The sequence below is a fragment of the Uranotaenia lowii genome, chromosome 3 (assembly GCF_029784155.1).
Source record: "Uranotaenia lowii strain MFRU-FL chromosome 3, ASM2978415v1, whole genome shotgun sequence".
NCBI lineage: Eukaryota > Metazoa > Arthropoda > Insecta > Diptera > Culicidae > Uranotaenia > Uranotaenia lowii.
The window spans coordinates 125,624,499-125,641,827 of NC_073693.1; positions in this window are offsets into that span (position 1 = coordinate 125,624,499).

Here is a 17,329-nt window from a genome sequence, read left to right on the forward strand (position 1 = left end):
ACCAAAAGTTTGGGATTAGTCTTCAAAAACATATATTTTTATTTCATGCGTATATCTGATATCAAACAACGTATTGTTTATCTGGTAAACTGATTTGGAAGCTAATGAATTGAACTTGCTTTGTGGATATTTGGTAATAATATTTTTGAAGGCTAACTTCCTTAGAACTTTAGCTAAATTTTCATCATTTTCTGATGATTTTCACCAAATAGTCTGACTGTTGAAAAAAATTTGTAAATTTGTTTTGACCATAACTTAGACGTCTTACAAGTAATTGCAGATCGGATTGACTTATTTGAAAGTTTATAAATTGCACTTAATTTGTAAGGCTTAGCTCAAAAAATATATCTCAAATTATAATCATCAAAACGTTAACAAAAATTAAAACATTAGTTTTTAAATGAGTATGAAGTTGTGTTAACATAAATCATATGATTTTAAGATTTTTTCTTCTAATAACTATTTAATAAGTATGTGCAAGTTATAAGCTTTCAAAAAAGCCAATCCGATCTACAAACTTGTAAGACAACTAAGTTATGGTCAAAACAAATTAACATATTTTTTTAACACCAAACTATTTGGTGAAAATTATCAGAAAATGATGAAAATTTAGCTAAAGTTCTAAAGTAGTTAGTCTTCAACAATATTTCAACTAAATATACATAAAGCAAGTTCAACTTCAAATCAGCTTACCAGATAAACAATACGTTGTTTGATATCAGATATACGCGTGAAATAAAAATGCATGTTTTAGAAGACTGATCCCAAACTCTTGACCGTTACACCATACTACGGGGTGATCCCGAACTTTTGGACGATGACTGAGGTGACTATCTTATAAATGAAAATTAAGGCGTTTTCTTTGTAATACCATCACGTATAAACGGTCGGTCGGAATGAAGTAAAATTTGATATCCGAGGGTTTTTTGGGGTCAGAGATGGTTTGTTTAATAGTTTCAAGAAACTTACTTTTTATGGAAGGGGGTCCCCATACAAAATCAACATTAAATGAAACACAATCCGTACAATTTTGTAACGATTTAAATAAAAAACGATTCACGAGCACGATGCAGTTAAGGACGTGTAGATGAAATAAAACATTTAATATGATTTATTTATTTAAAGGTAAAACGAAGTTTACCGGGTCAGCAAGTTTTCTATAATTTAGATACATTGCAAATTTATCGCACAAAACCAATCAAATGTATTTTTAATAAGCATGAAAGAACGATTCGAATGTAACTGGAATTTTGTTTAAGACTTCTTCCTCTCACTGGAAGAGGGAAGGGGGTCTCTCAAAGAAAAGACAAATGTTTACATAGCTCGAGAACTAATTAGGCCAATTAAACTAAATTCTTCCTTACATTTTTTTTAAATAACTCCAGAACTAATCAAGGTAATTGAATCAAATTTGGCATGGTAGGGTATTGGAATACGGGAAACGTTTCTTTGATTATTTCAGACCCCTCCCTTTTTTCAGTGGGGTATAAAGATGGGAGGAAGGGGGCTTCCATACCTTTTTTATTGCATAACTTGAAAACTATTGGAAATGGAACCAAATTTGGCTTGAATGGATATTTAGGCATGTAAAATGGTTGTCTGAATATTTGGTACCCCTTCCTTCTTCCAGTGTGGTGTAATAAAAAGAAAGCGGGGGCTCCCATTCAATTTTCAGCATAACCGGAAGACTAATGAAACAAATGGCACCAAAATTGACATGGAAAGGTATTGGATAACGAGAAATGCTTCTATGATATTTAATATGATATTTTGAGAACTTTCTGTTCTTTCAGTGGGAAAACTTCAAGGAGGGGGAGGTGCTTCCATACAATGTTTTACATTTCTCGGAAACTTATCCAGCCATTGGAACCAAATCTGGAATGGGATAGTATTTTAGTACGAGGCATGTTTCTATGAATATTTGGTACCGCTACCGTTCCTTCCAATGGGGTGATAGGAAGGAGAGAGATAGGGGGGGGGGGGGGTCTGCTTTACATTTTTTCGCATAACTCGAGAACTATTCGAGCAAGTGGAACCAAATTTGGCATGGGAAGGCTTTTGGCTACGAGAAATGTTATATGCTTATTTGAGACTCCTTTCTCCTTCATTTGGAAATAAAGTTATGGAACAGGGTAGCTCCCATACAATTGTTTTGCATCAACCAAGAACTCTTCTAACGAATGGAACCAAAATTTACATGGGAAACTATTTGGGTACGAGAAAAGGTTTTATGACTATTTGAAACACCATCTGTCTTAAAGAAAGTACACAGGAAGTAGGGAGAGGGCCTCAATACAATTTTGTTGGTATAACTGGAGAAGTAATTAAGCAAATAGAATCGAATTTGAGGTATATGAGCATGAGATATGTTTTTATGAATGTTACAGACCCTTCTTCATTGCAGTGTAGAGAGAGAAAGGAATGAAGATGGTTCTAAATAAATGTTGTTGTATTGCTTAAAAACTTATCAACTAAAAAGACCTAATTTGATATGGGAAGATTTTTAATTGCGAAAAAATGGGATCCCTACCTCCTTCCAGCACTTGCTGATAGGAATGGGAAAGGGGGGCTTCCATACAGTTTTTTGGCATAAATCGAATCATTATCAAGCAAAAGAGACTATATTTTGTAGGAGAGAGTTGTTATTTGAGACCATCCCTTTAATCTTCAAAACTAATGGAAATATGAGGTTATTTAGATACTAAAAATGTATCTCACGGGCTCACGAACTCCTTTCGGCATTGAAAAGGGGAAAGGGTGATGATTCCATACCAGTTAAACATAGATTTTGGCTTAATTAAAAAATCTATGAAGCTTATAAAAACAGAGTAAAAATTCCAGATTTTTGATAACTAATTTAGAGATCAAGTTTCAGAAAATAAGTTTAAATCACCGTTGTAAAGAAATTTGAAACTCCAGTTGCAGCTGACATTTTAAAGCTGTTGCTTTTGAATTATGTTGAAATTTTATTTAAAATTATGGCAGCAGAAAAAACGAAATTAAAATAATTTCCAAGAATTTCATTTTTTTTGGGAGGTATAGCAAAGCACACCGGGTCAGCTAGTAACTAAATATGTGTTACAATACCATTTTCGTGTTTCGGGGTAACTTTGTTCACTATGATTTTTACGTATCTCAACATCTTCATAGTTACTGTTTTGATGCCATTTAGCACAGAAGGCTTAACACATCGACAACAGTAATTTTTTTTGTTTGGACTCAATTTAATGTTTCAATGTTTTCTTTCAAAAACAAATATAATCAAAAGATGGCCAATATTGCTGCATACATTCTCGATATGTTTTGGCCTCAAACACAAATGAAATTTTACCTTCATGCAATTCCCTAGGCCCTCCCCCTGTTCCCATGTTCGTGTTTTCTTCAAACTTAATCATTTGACAGATTTATTGTTATTTTGATGCACATTCTCTGATAATTCTAGGAAATTTAAAAAAACGGACATTTTCTATAAGAAAGCCTGTATAGAACAAATGGCTGAAAGCCCTAGCCATTTGGTCTATACAGGCTTTCTCATAGAAAATGTCTGTTTTTTTAATTTCCTAGAATTATCAGAGAATGTGCATCAAAATAACAATAAATCTGTACCTATACAAAGGAAGAAAGTTAAACTTTCAAATAAAATAACCTATTTGCTTTCAAATGCTATCATTTGATCAGGGGAGGTGTTTGTTTGTGAGTCTTCAAAAAACAGGTATTTTAAAACTTTAAAGTTAAATTCTAAGTAATATGAAAAAAATCTCCAACTACAGACCAAATTAAGTCTTGTTGAAACTTAATTTATAGGCTTTCTTACGTATAAAACAGTTTCCAGATATTTATACTACAGACTAAGTTAATGATGACGATCTGCAAAAATATCATGTTGATCAAAGTTACCCCAATGATCAAAGTTCCCTCAAGTGGCCCAGTTCACGATACCTATTTATTAAAATTTCATAATTAGAGAAAACTTTGTTAAGCCATTTTCAATAAAAATTCATTTCAATAACCTTAAATACAACTTCAATCTGCGTATCTTAATCTTAATCTGGATCGGGAGGACCAACATGAAGAGTGTTCTGAAGGCTCTTTATAAGCTTTCGTTGGATCGGGAGGACCAACATGAAGAGTGTTCTGAAGGCTCACTTTATAAGCTTTCGTTGGATCGGGAAGACCAACATGAAGATTGTTCTGAAGGCTCTCGTTGGATCGGGAGGACCAACATGAAGAGTGTTCTGAAGGCTCACTTTATAAGCTTTCGTTAGATCGGGAGGACCAACATGAAGAGTGTTCTGGAGGTTCATTTTATAAACTTTCGTTGGATCGGCAGGACCAACATGAAGAGTGTTCTGAAGGCTTTTTTATAAGCTTTCGTTGGATCGGGAGGACCAACATGAAGAGTGTTCTGAAGGCTCACTTTATAAGCTTTCGTTGGATCGGGAGGACCAACATGAAGAGTATTCTGGAGATTCACTTTTTAAATTTACGTTAGAATCGGGATGACCAAAATAAAGAGCATTCTATTTACGTTGGTCGAGATGGCAACATGAAAAAGTCACTGATGGATGCCTTGATAACGTGTATTGATAAGCCACGAATTTATCTTAAGTAGGATGTAGTTCAGAAAAAAACACAACTCAAGTATGAGAAACGTTGGTTCAGAATCACCAGCTCATAAAAAAAAGTCTAGAATCGGTTTGAATAACCTGTCTTGTCATTTGGTTTAGAAAGACTCTTCAGAGGTGTACAGAACAAGAAATGATTGGCTTTATAGATATTTATAGACCCTTTACTGTTGCATCGAGATGACTAATTTGAATAGTTTTCCAGAGGGTTCACTAGAAGAATTCACTGACTAAAGATACAGTGTTCCCTGAATTTCTAGCGTGTTGTTCAATACTCAAAGAAGGCTTGAGATACCTTCGAGTCAAGAGGTAACTAATCTAGAAAGTTAAAATCGTTCAAAAAATGACTTTGTCGAAATTAAAAAATGACTGAGAAGGCAGATCTGGTAGTTAAATTCATTGGATTGTAGGAAAGAAGTTTTTGTCTCTTTAAAATCTTATTAAAAAATAGGGCCTTCATTCTTTTAAGTAGCCGTTGAGTAGTGAGAATCATTATGAAGGATTTATAAAAATTCGAATAAGTTACCCGTGGAAAGTGGTTCTAGTATTATGCCTAATTCAGAACTGAAGAAAGATAAAAATGCCTAGAAAATCTAAATAACACGCTATTTGAGCGTTGAGAACAATTTATTTTTTAAGAAATTATAGATCGATCTTTGATAGTGTGCTCTAACTTTAGTGAAAACTGATATTTTGCAAATTAGAAAGACAGGCAAGAAAGGCAATTTATGAGGGAAGCGTTGAATATATTCAATTTTTTTCTTTAATTTCCTATTTTTTCTGTTTTGGTGTAAGGGGGAGATGTGTAGCCGATGATAAGCTTAGATACAAACATTCATTCATAGCTCGACTGACTGATAGCTTTGTCGGATCAGACACAGCCGCGAACGACACAACCGAACTGCAGGCAACACTGTCAGCAAGCGCGAGTCGACAAATGGTCGACAAAGCGTCCTGCAATTTAGCGCGCTCACATTCAAGCCTCATTCGGTAGGCAACAGTGATAGTGTTTGGTTTTTAGTGCTCGCTGCGCTGGGTGATTATCGACGACGCGGACCAAGCTCTCAACAAATGTGTTAATAAAAAGATGATTTTCGTATTTACCTACCAGGGTGTTTAAATAACCAACTTATGGAGGAATTAAGGAATCTCTCAACATGTGTAGAACATGTCATTTTATAAATGAAAATAATATTCTAGTTTTCGAATAGATGAACATTTAAAGAAACTTTTCAATTATCTGTTTTCCCTAAGCTTTTTTCATATTAGCACGAGGTTAACACAAAGAAACTAAAATTACTCTCATTTTGCAACTAAGCATACGTTTGTAACACAAATGGTCGCGATTCGGCCAGATCGAACTGAACGCCATAAACTTTATTTCGAGAAAATCAAGTTCAAAGTTCACAGCCCCACCATTTGATACCATTTTATTAGATATCTCATTTAATCATTTTATCATCACATTTAGACTCTTATAAAGCCGTCGAGCATATACTGGTGTGTAATCAGAACAATATGCCGTAAACTGAATTTTTATAGCAATATGTTTGCACCCAGTTCACTCTGGTCGAACCAAAATGTTTGAAAAATTGCCATGCGCTATCATTTGACTGGGCAATTTGTTCTAAAAGTAGGAGCCTACTAATAGGCGCTTTACGAGCAGCACCCAACGAGTATGGCTGATGCTTGGAAAATTTTTTTTTTCGCTGAGCCAGAGTGAACCGAGCCATACAAATTTCGCACTTTTGAAGTCCGGAATATCTTTCATTGTTACTTACCGGTTGCATTCTGAACGACAGTAAGCAATAAAATAAAGTATCTTTTATCGATAAATGTTAAAAATTCTAACATCCTCTTGAGTAAATTGGAAAACAATACTCAAGGGATTCGGTTCAATCTGGCGAAGCGAAATTTTAACAAATGCTTGAAATCCGAAGTATAAAGTTTTTAGCCACGGGAACGTTTTGTATCATTTAATTTATCAGATATCAGTTCGAGACGAGCCGAAGAACTGTTTTGAGTAAAAACCAAATTAATACACATAAGATTATTTCACAAAAAATCAGTTTTTATGACTGAAACTGTATTTTGACTTTATCTCTAAGGTGGCTTTCACTTTGGCGCAACGCAGTTTTGCCATTTCCACTGTCTACAATATTGAAATTTTCTAATAAAATTAGAAAAAATAAGGAAAATGTTCTGATTTTCATTGGACAGGTAGTTTATCATGTTTCGCATCCACTGCAATAGATAACTCAATTTTTTTCAAATTGGTGTTCAGTTCGGGCTGGTCGAATCCCGGCCAAATATTTGAGATCAAGTTTTGGTAATTATTGCTATAAATTTAAAACCGATTTTAAAACTCTGATTTTTTTTATAACTCTGTTATATTTTTCTGAATAGTAATTTAGAAATTGGATTGGTGTTGTTTTATTTTATCCTGCAATCCATTTCTCGTTATGAATTGTGGTCGAAGAACTTTGTTTTAAAATCTAATCTTAATTCTGATAGATAATGAAATATGTTTCTCAACTCTGGAGATTTTGGAGCTCTACTGTCATTGGTTTGCTTTTGAATTTTAACAAGTAAAATGGAATTGAACCTCTTCGTTTCGGAAAGTAAACAATATGATGTAAAGAATGTATAATTAAAGCGAAAAATTGTTTTTTTTATTTTGTTAAAGGACAACCCCCAACATTCTACAACAAATTTGAGGAAACAATTTAAGAATCATTAAATGAAGGATCAATTACTGATAGCACAAGGTATAATTCACATTTTTCCGAAGTGCAAAAAATTTGAGGGCTGATTTTGATTGGTTTTCGAGTGCTGAAGCCAAATATGCCTTTAATTGCATTATATCAGCTTAAAGTTATTGTCAATTGCATGAATTTTTAGACTATTGAGAGAATCTGATTTGACAGATAACAATTCCGCACCCACTAACACCATCACATTCTTTATATAAACTATCATGTGCTAAAAGTTGAAAAGGGACTATATGAAAAAAGGACCAACATCAGAGTTCAGTTACTTCAAATTATTTCTACCAAAAATCAACTTTCATATGCACCGTTGCCGTCTTTAACAAACTGCGCAGATTGCACCTATTTAGACCCCCGTGCAAATAATTTGCGCGCAGTAAGTGGAACAAATAAATCATGCATTTCGGACGTTTTTCGAATTACTAAAAAATTAGCCAAAAAATTATGGATTCCCTGACAATTTTTACTGACACACCAGTCGCAATTGTTTTTAATTCAATTTTATCCAAAGATGTAAAGAATATTGCGACTGGTGTGTCAGTAAACATTGTCAGGGAATCCATATTTTTTGGCTAATTTTTCAGTAATTCGAAAAACGCCCGAAATGCATGATTTATTTGTTCCACTTACATTCTTGTACCCGAATGTACAGAATGCAATCTGTTTTCTGTTCGTTTTTTTCATTTGTTGATCGGTAAATTTTCGTTAATAAACTCCTTGGTTCGCATTTCATAATAATTTTCGCTAAAACAATAACGATTATGCCGTTTGGAAATGTGATTCGAAAATCAGAAGCGAGCAACGGCTGATTTGAAAAACTGACACAGGTTGTATATGTGTGCGTCAGTGCGAAAATATTTCTGCGTGGAAATTATTTGCACAGGAGTCTAAATAGGTGCAATTTCCGCAATATCTTAAAAAAAAAAACCTTTCATTTAAAACTTTTTAATTTCTTCTTTATAAATCACGTTTAACAGGCAATGATATACTTAAACGGAGAAATAACTGGAAAAAAATGCTTTTGCCTCTCTATATATGTTAAACAGGTCTGTTTCTAATCTGTTTCTTCATGAAAATTTCAACTATGTTTTTGCGCAGAATGTTTATAAAACTGTTGATCTAACATTCCAAAGGAATGATTGACAACTATTTGACAAGCAGTTTTCAAAAGCTACATCTACACTCAAGCTTCAAAACATGAAAAACTGGAAACTGACGCTTATATCTAAAAATTATTATTTAGGTAGCGTCCGAAATTCTTGGTCCATGTGTTTTTTATCTTAAATAGCTATTTACAGTTAGGTTTCAAACTAACCTCTATTCTGAAGTAATTTATTTTAGAAAAAATAATTATCCTATGTAAGGTAAAGGGTGATATCGTCAAAATTTGGTCAATATCAACTTGACGTATTTCTTTCAATTTTGCACTTAAAAAACCTGAACACCCCTCATTTTGAAGGTGTGTGTGTAGAATGTTGCTCCTATTTTGATTTTGGAATTCACTCTTCAGTTGTCAAAAAGCCGTCCAAGGAAGAAGAGCAGCGTATCAAAATTTTGCTCGCGCATCGCGAAAATCCGAGCTACTCGCACGCAAAGCTGGCAAAATCGCTACAAATCGTTACAAATATAATTAAAGTTTTTGGGGAACGTTTGTTGACAGTCAGGAAGTCTGAATCGGGGGGAAATCGAAAACCGGAAGCCGCTGAGACGACAAAGAGAGTTGCCGGTAGTTTCAAGCGAAACCCTAACCTCGTTCTCCGAGATGCCGCAAATAAGCTGGGTGTATCGTCTACAACCGTGCATCGAGCCAAAAAACGAGCCGGACTATTGACTTACAAGAATGTAATGAATCCAAATCGCGATGATAAACAAAATACGACGACCAAAGCGCGATCCCGGAAGCTGTACACGACGATGCTGACGAAGTTTGACTGCGTGGTAATGGACGACGAAACCTACGTCAAAGCCGACTACAAGCAGCTTCCGGGACAGGAATTTTTTACGGCAAAAGGAAGGGGATAGGTAGCAGATATTTTCAAGCACATGAAACTGACAAAGTTCGCGAAGAAATATCTGGTTTGGCAAGCCATCTGTACCTGTGCACAGCTGTGGCTTGAAAAGCAGCATTTTCATAGCTTCCGGGACTGTCAACCAAGAAATTTACGTGAAAGAGTGTTTGAATAAACGTCTGCTGCCTTTCCTGAAAAAACATGGTTGTTCCGTACTGTTTTGGCCGGATTTGGCATCTTGCCATTACGGTAAAAAGGCCATGGGGTGGTACGCCGCCAACAACGTGCAGGTGGTTCCCAAGAACAAGAACCCTCCCAACACGCTAGAGCTCCGCCCAATTGAAAAATACTGGGCTATTGTCAAGCGGAACCTAAAGAAGACCAAAAAAACTGCTAAGGACGAGCAGCAGTTCAAGGCAAACTGACTTTCTGCGGCGAAGAAGGTGGACAAAGTGGCTGTACAAAATCTGATGGCAGGGGCTAAGCGTAAGGCCCGGCATTTCGGATTTGGAAAAGCGGAAGCCTAACTGAATATTTTTCCTGAATTTTTTACTAATTAAACTTGAAATAGAAATTTAATTTGATTTTTAAATAAACGATGTCACCGATTTACACACGTTTTGCCTTGACCAAATTTTGACCGTATCACCCTTTAAGATCAGTAAAGAAAAAATTTAGACCTTTTCTAATTTCGGGGTTTGGAAAAATGACAAAAATCGGCAGATTGAACATATCTTTTGATTTTTTATAGTTTTTCCAAACCCAGCCTTTAGGAAGGGTCTATTTTGTGGTTATGTTATTTGTCTATGTTGTTATGTTATTTTGATAAAAAATGTTTCCATAACGATAAAGTTTTTCGTCAAACTGAAATAGTATATACTCACTAAAAAATCCTTGAATTTCTCAATGAAAAAAAAAACAGTTTAAGATGAATAACATTACGTAATGATTATATTGTCAAAAAACAATAGAGAGTGAGACAGCCATAAGAAGTCCCAGGTTTTTGAGGTGCTTACTGGAATATTTATCTCACCAAGGGGCAATTTAACTGCAATTTCAATTTTTTATTTGAACCGCAATTCAAATAACTTGTTCTGTTCGGTAAACATTCCCACGAAGTGGAAAATTTTGAAAATTCAATAGTCTTCCGACTAGGAAAAGTTCTAAATTTTTCATACAAGTTCGAGCATTTTTTAACGGTTTTACTTTGGTTACCGGTAACTAAGAAATGTATGTGATTAATCGTCTTTTTTCCAATACATATGGGAGAGTGGGGAATCATGGGCCACTTTTTTTCGTTGTTCCATAACTTCTTTATTATAAAAGATAAAATGAAAATAAAAAATGATATGGTTTTCTACATTTTAAAGGTATCAGAAGGTATTTTTTTAAAATTTTTAATAAGTTATTTTCCCCAAATTCTGATTGTTTAAAAAAATGCAATATTTTTTGGATTTTGAAAAATGGTGGGGAATCGTGGGCCACCAATTTCAAATCGACCAAATAACATGCGAAGTTTATGAATTGACCCAAAATTGTGATTTCCTAATTCATTTCGTTATTTTAAAGCAATTTCAGATGATGAAATAAAAAAGGGAGCAGTGTATGATCGCATAGATTTCAAAACCTAGCTCGCGAACGTTTTGGCTGAATTTCTTATATAGGATGGACAAAATATTTTTCATAACTCTTCATTTGGCATAAGAAAACTTTGCAGATAGGTAAAACGTATTTTAAGTTCTGAATGTGTATAAAAACATAAAAATATAGGTGATTCAAGATGTGTGGCCCACGATTCCCCACAAGCTATGATTTGCAAATTGGTTGCGTTTGTGTGACTTATTGATGTTTCATCAAAAATTCCTTTTCCATGTGAAAGATCATGACAAAACAAAGATCAAAAGCGTATGAGCATATTTTAGTTATGCACTTAAGGTTCCCCGTCGATGAAATTAGTGGGTGTTTTTTTAATTATATAAGTAAATTTTTCCAACTTTTTTTAGCTTGATAAATAAAAGAAGCATATGATGCGTATTTCAGTCAACAATATATAGGAATATATGCTCACGCAAAGCGACGACGATGACGGTTGGTTTAAGATTTTTATCTCAACACACATCTGAGATATTAAAAGTGGCCCACGTTTCCCCATGGCCCACGATACCCCACTCTCCCCTACTTTTTAACTTTTTGAATAGTGTAGAAAAAAGTTACCCTTTTTAATTTTTCTTTGGGTTTACTAAGTTATTGCTTATTGAATTTGAAGGCATCAAAATAGTTTGAAATGTTTTACAATACCATGTATGTAGAGAGCTAAAATCTTCTTTTTATTTTTTTTCCTGGGATCCCGGGAATTCCCGGGAAGGGGATCTTTAGACTTCCTGAATGCCGGGTTCGTTAAAATGGCCGGGAAATGGACAATCTACCCACGATACTCTTCTTTCCTTATGTATTTGAATGAAAAATATTCTACTGCTTGGTGTTGTTGAATCAGATGTTTTCTTTTTTATCTACGAAATACAACTTTGTATTTTTTAATATATCATTATTAGTGTTACAGTTACAAGATTATAGAACGATTTTTTTTTTTCAAAACCAAACCACAGCTACTTTTTCGAGAAAACTGAAATTCCCTCTGCTTTCTTTTAAAGTTTTCTCCAGTCCAATGAATTACTTCCTAATTTCCGCCTTCATTGCGGCGCCATTCGTCAGAACATCTTGAGTTTTTAATCTTGGGAGCTCGCGAAAAAGTGCCGAAAAGTTAAAAACCACAAAGTCATCGACCATTAGGTAAATACCTACTCGACCAAAGTACCTGACGACCGCAAAAAAGTGTGTTTGTTTCAGAGCGATTGTCCCCAGCCAGCATCTCGAAAAATGTATCTCCCGCCTGGTTTGAAGATGTTGACTTTAGGGAAGCCAAATTCTGAAGGAAACAGTATGGCATTCTGGATCTTAAGGTTTGTGACCATTTTCTTGCCGGCAATTAAGAGCAACGAGCTGCGAACATTGAACGAGATTTAGCAAACAGCCGTTGCCGTAGTCCTTCGGCGAAAACGGTTGAAAGAAAGCCCCTTAGAAAAAATATGATTTAATGAATTCGGTGATGAATTTTTCTAATTTAAAATATGCTAATTTTAGGGATTTCGCGCCGTGGCCAAAATTTTGTGGGACAGTTTGCCGTCTGGCGCAATCATTCGAGAGAATAAAGTAAAGATGGTTAATATGCAATGGTGATTGGCGAGTAGAAATGCTACAGGATTATTGATTTTTAGACCTTACATGGGCTTTAATTTATCTGAAACCCACTTGGAAATGTTTGATTTAGACCGTTCGTAAATTTAAATCGTTAATTAACTTTATGTCAGTACATATAAAAGTTACGAATTAGCTAACCCCACACAATATTTGTATCAAAAATCGGAACAATTGTAAATTATTTTTCAGTTTAATAGTCCATTTTCAAGCTTGTGAAACCGAACACTCCAAAGAAATACGGATGCCACAAAATTTACTCTACCACTTCACCGGAAAAATTACTATCCCTTCTCCCAAATATAAATTGCTCAATTCAACTTCCTGTTAAAATGTAAATATCTTAGGTCTCGTGAACCTTCACGCTCTCGAAATAGAATTGCCATAAAAAAAAGCAATTTTCCGACTAGTCAACTGCAATCGGCTGGAGTACGGAGTACTTTCCCTGCAAAAGAACTAAAGTACCTGACACCCAACTTCCTCTGCTGAAAACGATGTGGGAGAATGTGAAATTCTTAACCGATCAAACGATGTGTGCCTTCAAATGGTTTATTTTTTCTCCATCGGCACCAAACCAAACAGATCCAAAATATATGAAAAAAATCATCCACCCTCCCTCTCCGGAGTCCAGCCCGCCTTAAACATTTCCCGAATAAATTTGTCCGATGATTGGTTCCAATGGTTGCGCCTTTTTTTAAGTTACCGGCAATCAAGAGTCAGTGAAAATAAAATCAATATAATCGTCTTTCTCCGGGTATTCCGTCCCTTGCTAGTGGGATTTTTTGCAGTTTATTTTTTTTTCTCTAAGCGCTTACCATTTTTTTTTCATTCCTACCTGCCGGAAAAATTTCCATACAGGAAAAGCTTTTTGCTCGCATTTTATTAGCATGTAAGTAAATATTTATTGTTATTGGAATTGCTTTCCTACTGTGAAAAAAAAAGGAAACCGGAATGAATAATGAGATCAATACCAAATTTAAACGTTTGAAAGTTTTCGTAATTTGATGTTTTGAGTCCACTAAAAGGATACAGATAAAAAACCAAATCCAAAACTTTTTCATTTTCAAAATCTATAAATTTTACTTTATTCATACTTTATACTTTGATATGTAATCGTATTGTGAAAAAATCCTTTCTTTTTCAAATATTTGTTAAGGTTTGGTCGTTGCATTCTTGTATCTTCAAATCCAAATTCGGAAGTTTTTATTATTATCTTCCTTAAATGATTTTCAAGCTTCCACAGACAATTTTGCAGCCACATAATGTACTGTAGAGGAGAACTGTTCAAGGCGTATCAGCAGCGGAGTGAGAAAGCACATTAAACTGAATCGATTTAAGGTCATTTTTTGATTTTTTTAAAACCTGGGTTCTATTTAAAATGCTTTGTTTTTGTTCAAAACTCATCCATGATTTTCAGCAGAATTTTTAAATGACGTTTACATGAGTAAATTTGAATGTTTAGGTTTGTATGGGAAAATTGAATATTTTGTATTGAAAAAATCAACATCATTTTTGTTTCTTCTGTGGAACTGACCCTGCTAATGGTTTTTGTGCCAGTTTATAAATTCTCTAAAGGAAAATTTCCGCAAAAAAAACTTTGTTGGGGACCGTAACTTCGTACCTTTTAAGACAAAAAAGTTTTTTGCTGTTTAATAGGAGTATGCCTGCTAGCATTGATAAACAATAAATTCAATTGACACCCCTGCTAGATGCCTATCGTGGTATTGCTTGACGACTTTTCATGCCGTACTTTGTGGGGTAGCAGTGATGTCAATCGAATTTATTGTTTATCAATGCCAAAAGACATGTCCCTGTTAAACAGCTAATAACTTTTTTGTCTTTAAGATACGAAGTTATAGTCTTCGACAAAGTTGTTCAGCGGGAAATTTCCTGTCGAGAATCAAAAAATTGGCACAAAAACTGTTAGCGTAAACGTTAACGTTATCGTCAAACTGATTCCTGAATCGTTGGAAACTTTCAATTTATACTTTCTTAGATAAATGATATCGCTGTAAATAGCGACAACTCTTTACTGGTGAGTCTTGTGCAGTTTTCCCCGACTCTCATTGGAGCCAAGTGCTTAAAATCCTAAATTGCTGCAATAACGAATGCATAAAAAAAGGTCAGTCATAATTAAAAGTTCCTTTCTACTGGACTGCAGCCCATTAAACCAGCTGCGAATTGCTTCATTTGTGTAAACAAAGATAAGACAGGGTTTGTGAAATACATACTTGCTCTGTTTCAAGCACCAGCCTGTCCCAGTAGTGGGTGCTAAATTAGACGTGAAATCGAGATGTAATAAAAGTCCTCCTGGATCTATCCCTTTAGCTGACTGCCTCGACGCAATTCAATTCAGTAAAAAAAAACCAACCCTTCTTGATGTTTTTTCGTTGGTTTTCGCTTTTCTCGTTGGAAATTGTCGCATCATCATCGCGTTACATTTTCTTTTTATATTTTTAAGGAGTCTTGCCTTTCTGTATTTAAAGTTTGCAGTTAGTGTTACCATTTGGATACAATAACAGTTATAATTTTTTAAGCTTGTTGTTTCATTTCGTATTTCGAATAGTTCTAAGACGAAACTTTAAGAATTTCAAACTTGTATGAAACTTCTGTGGAAAATAAGAATTTAAAAAAATTTGGCTACACCGTACAATAATGTGTGTTATTTTGAAGGTTTTTTCGAGTTTAAAAATCCAGTAGTCTATAAAGTATTCTTTTTGGTCAAATCGAACGTCATACTTTTTGCAGATTTTAAAAATGAGATTTAGTTACCCAGATTTTGATTTAAAATTTTGTATGGAAAACTGGAAAATTCTCTGGCTACAACTTTGTCGAAGATGGCAAAGCAGTAGGAGTAGCAAGAAAATAGTTGAAACGCACCAAAAATCTCATTCTTTTTTCATGAAAAGAAACTAGCAACACTGACAGATTTTCCGTCAAATTCTCAAAAATATTATTTCAACAACAAAGTAAAATTATCAGAAATCTGAATCAAAACAATCGAAAGATTTCCCTTAATTCAACTACGGTAAAGGAAAAGTTCAGATACCGGTATTTCGATAGCAGCTTACTATCTTCTTAAGTGAGCGCTTACGATTGCTTTGATTCAGTAGAATCATTCAACCAAGTAGGCTCACAACACATATTCGAGTATAAGAAATCATCATCAGATCGTTTTGCCTCTGGTTATTTGAGACTTCCCCCTTTTTACAGTGAGGAGTTGGGAAGGGGGGAAGGGGGGACTATCTTACAGTATTTTACATAAGTCAAAAACTATTGAAGCAAATGGAATCAAATTTGGCATGGGTCGGAATAATGGTACGAGAAATGTTTTAATCAATATTTGGCACCCCTTCCGTCAGCCCTTTAAAGCGTACCACAAAGGACTAAGCTCGACAGAGTCGGGCTAGACTAGGAAGCCTGAGGGCTGTCGAGACTAATCAGCTAACTTATCACCTGTGATTAGTTGAGGCGAGATCGTTCTGAGCTAATAGTTCGCGATAATAAGTTAAGTCCTTCGTGGTACGCTTTAAAGTCAAAGTCAAAGGCAAATGCGTGCCTTTGTTGGCAACCGTACTCTTCTCGTCTGTCCAAACGAGCAATAAAGTACCTAGGGGTGATGATAGACGACAGACTCAGCTTTACGAATCATTTGTATTTGTATTTGTATTCCATCGGACAATATTGTCTACATGAATTTTAAAACTATCTCTAAGTTGTACATTATACTAACAAAACTTTCATCAATCAAATAATCATTAGGTTAGTTAACTGAACGCTTTTCCTAATTTTTGTCTTAAACACATAAGTTGACATACGAAATTCAAATTGGTTATAAAAATTGTTAAACACTTTGAACATGGCACGGAGTGGTTCTTGTTGACCGTAATTAGTCCGCTGGAATCCGGTTTGCAGGAATTCACTTCCTCTGAAGAGCCGGGGTCTGATGTTCATATTAATTTGCTGCAACAACGCTGGACAATCAATGTCGCCGTCTAGGAGTTTCTTCACGAAGACAGCTCGTGCAATTATGCGCCTTTCAGCTAGAGTTTCTATACTAATAAGCAAGCAGCGATGTTTGTAGTCTGGAAGTGCCTCGGGATTGTTCCAAGGTAAATGTCGCAGGGCAAATTTTACGAATCTCGATTGTACTGCTTCGATACGTTTCGTCCAATATGTCGAATAAGGACTCCAGACGACAGAAGCTGTTTCGAGGCCAGATCGCACTAAGGAATAGTACAGAGATCTTAGACAGTATGGATCTCTAAACTCCTTTGAAATTCTGGTGATGAATCCTAGATTTCTGTTGGCTTTGGCTATGATGGTGGCATAATGCTGGTGGAAAGTGATTTTTTCATCCAGAATGACTCCAAGGTCTTTGAAGGAAAACACTCTCTCAATTGGGACACCTGCTACTTGATAAGTCCACGAGATGGGGCTAGGCTTTCGTGTCGACTACGTGTGCAAGAGACCGGCAATGGCCACGGCCGCACTTACACGGATGATGTCGAACTCCTCGGCAATCCGCAGTAGTAAAAGGAGGATACTGGCAAGCATGACCACGTCAATTTTGAGGTACGGAGCAGCGGCCTGGAGGCAGGCCCTGGGAAGACACTGTAACCATCGTCTGATCCCGCACATCGGGGGCTGGATCGGAAGAAGACACGGAGAA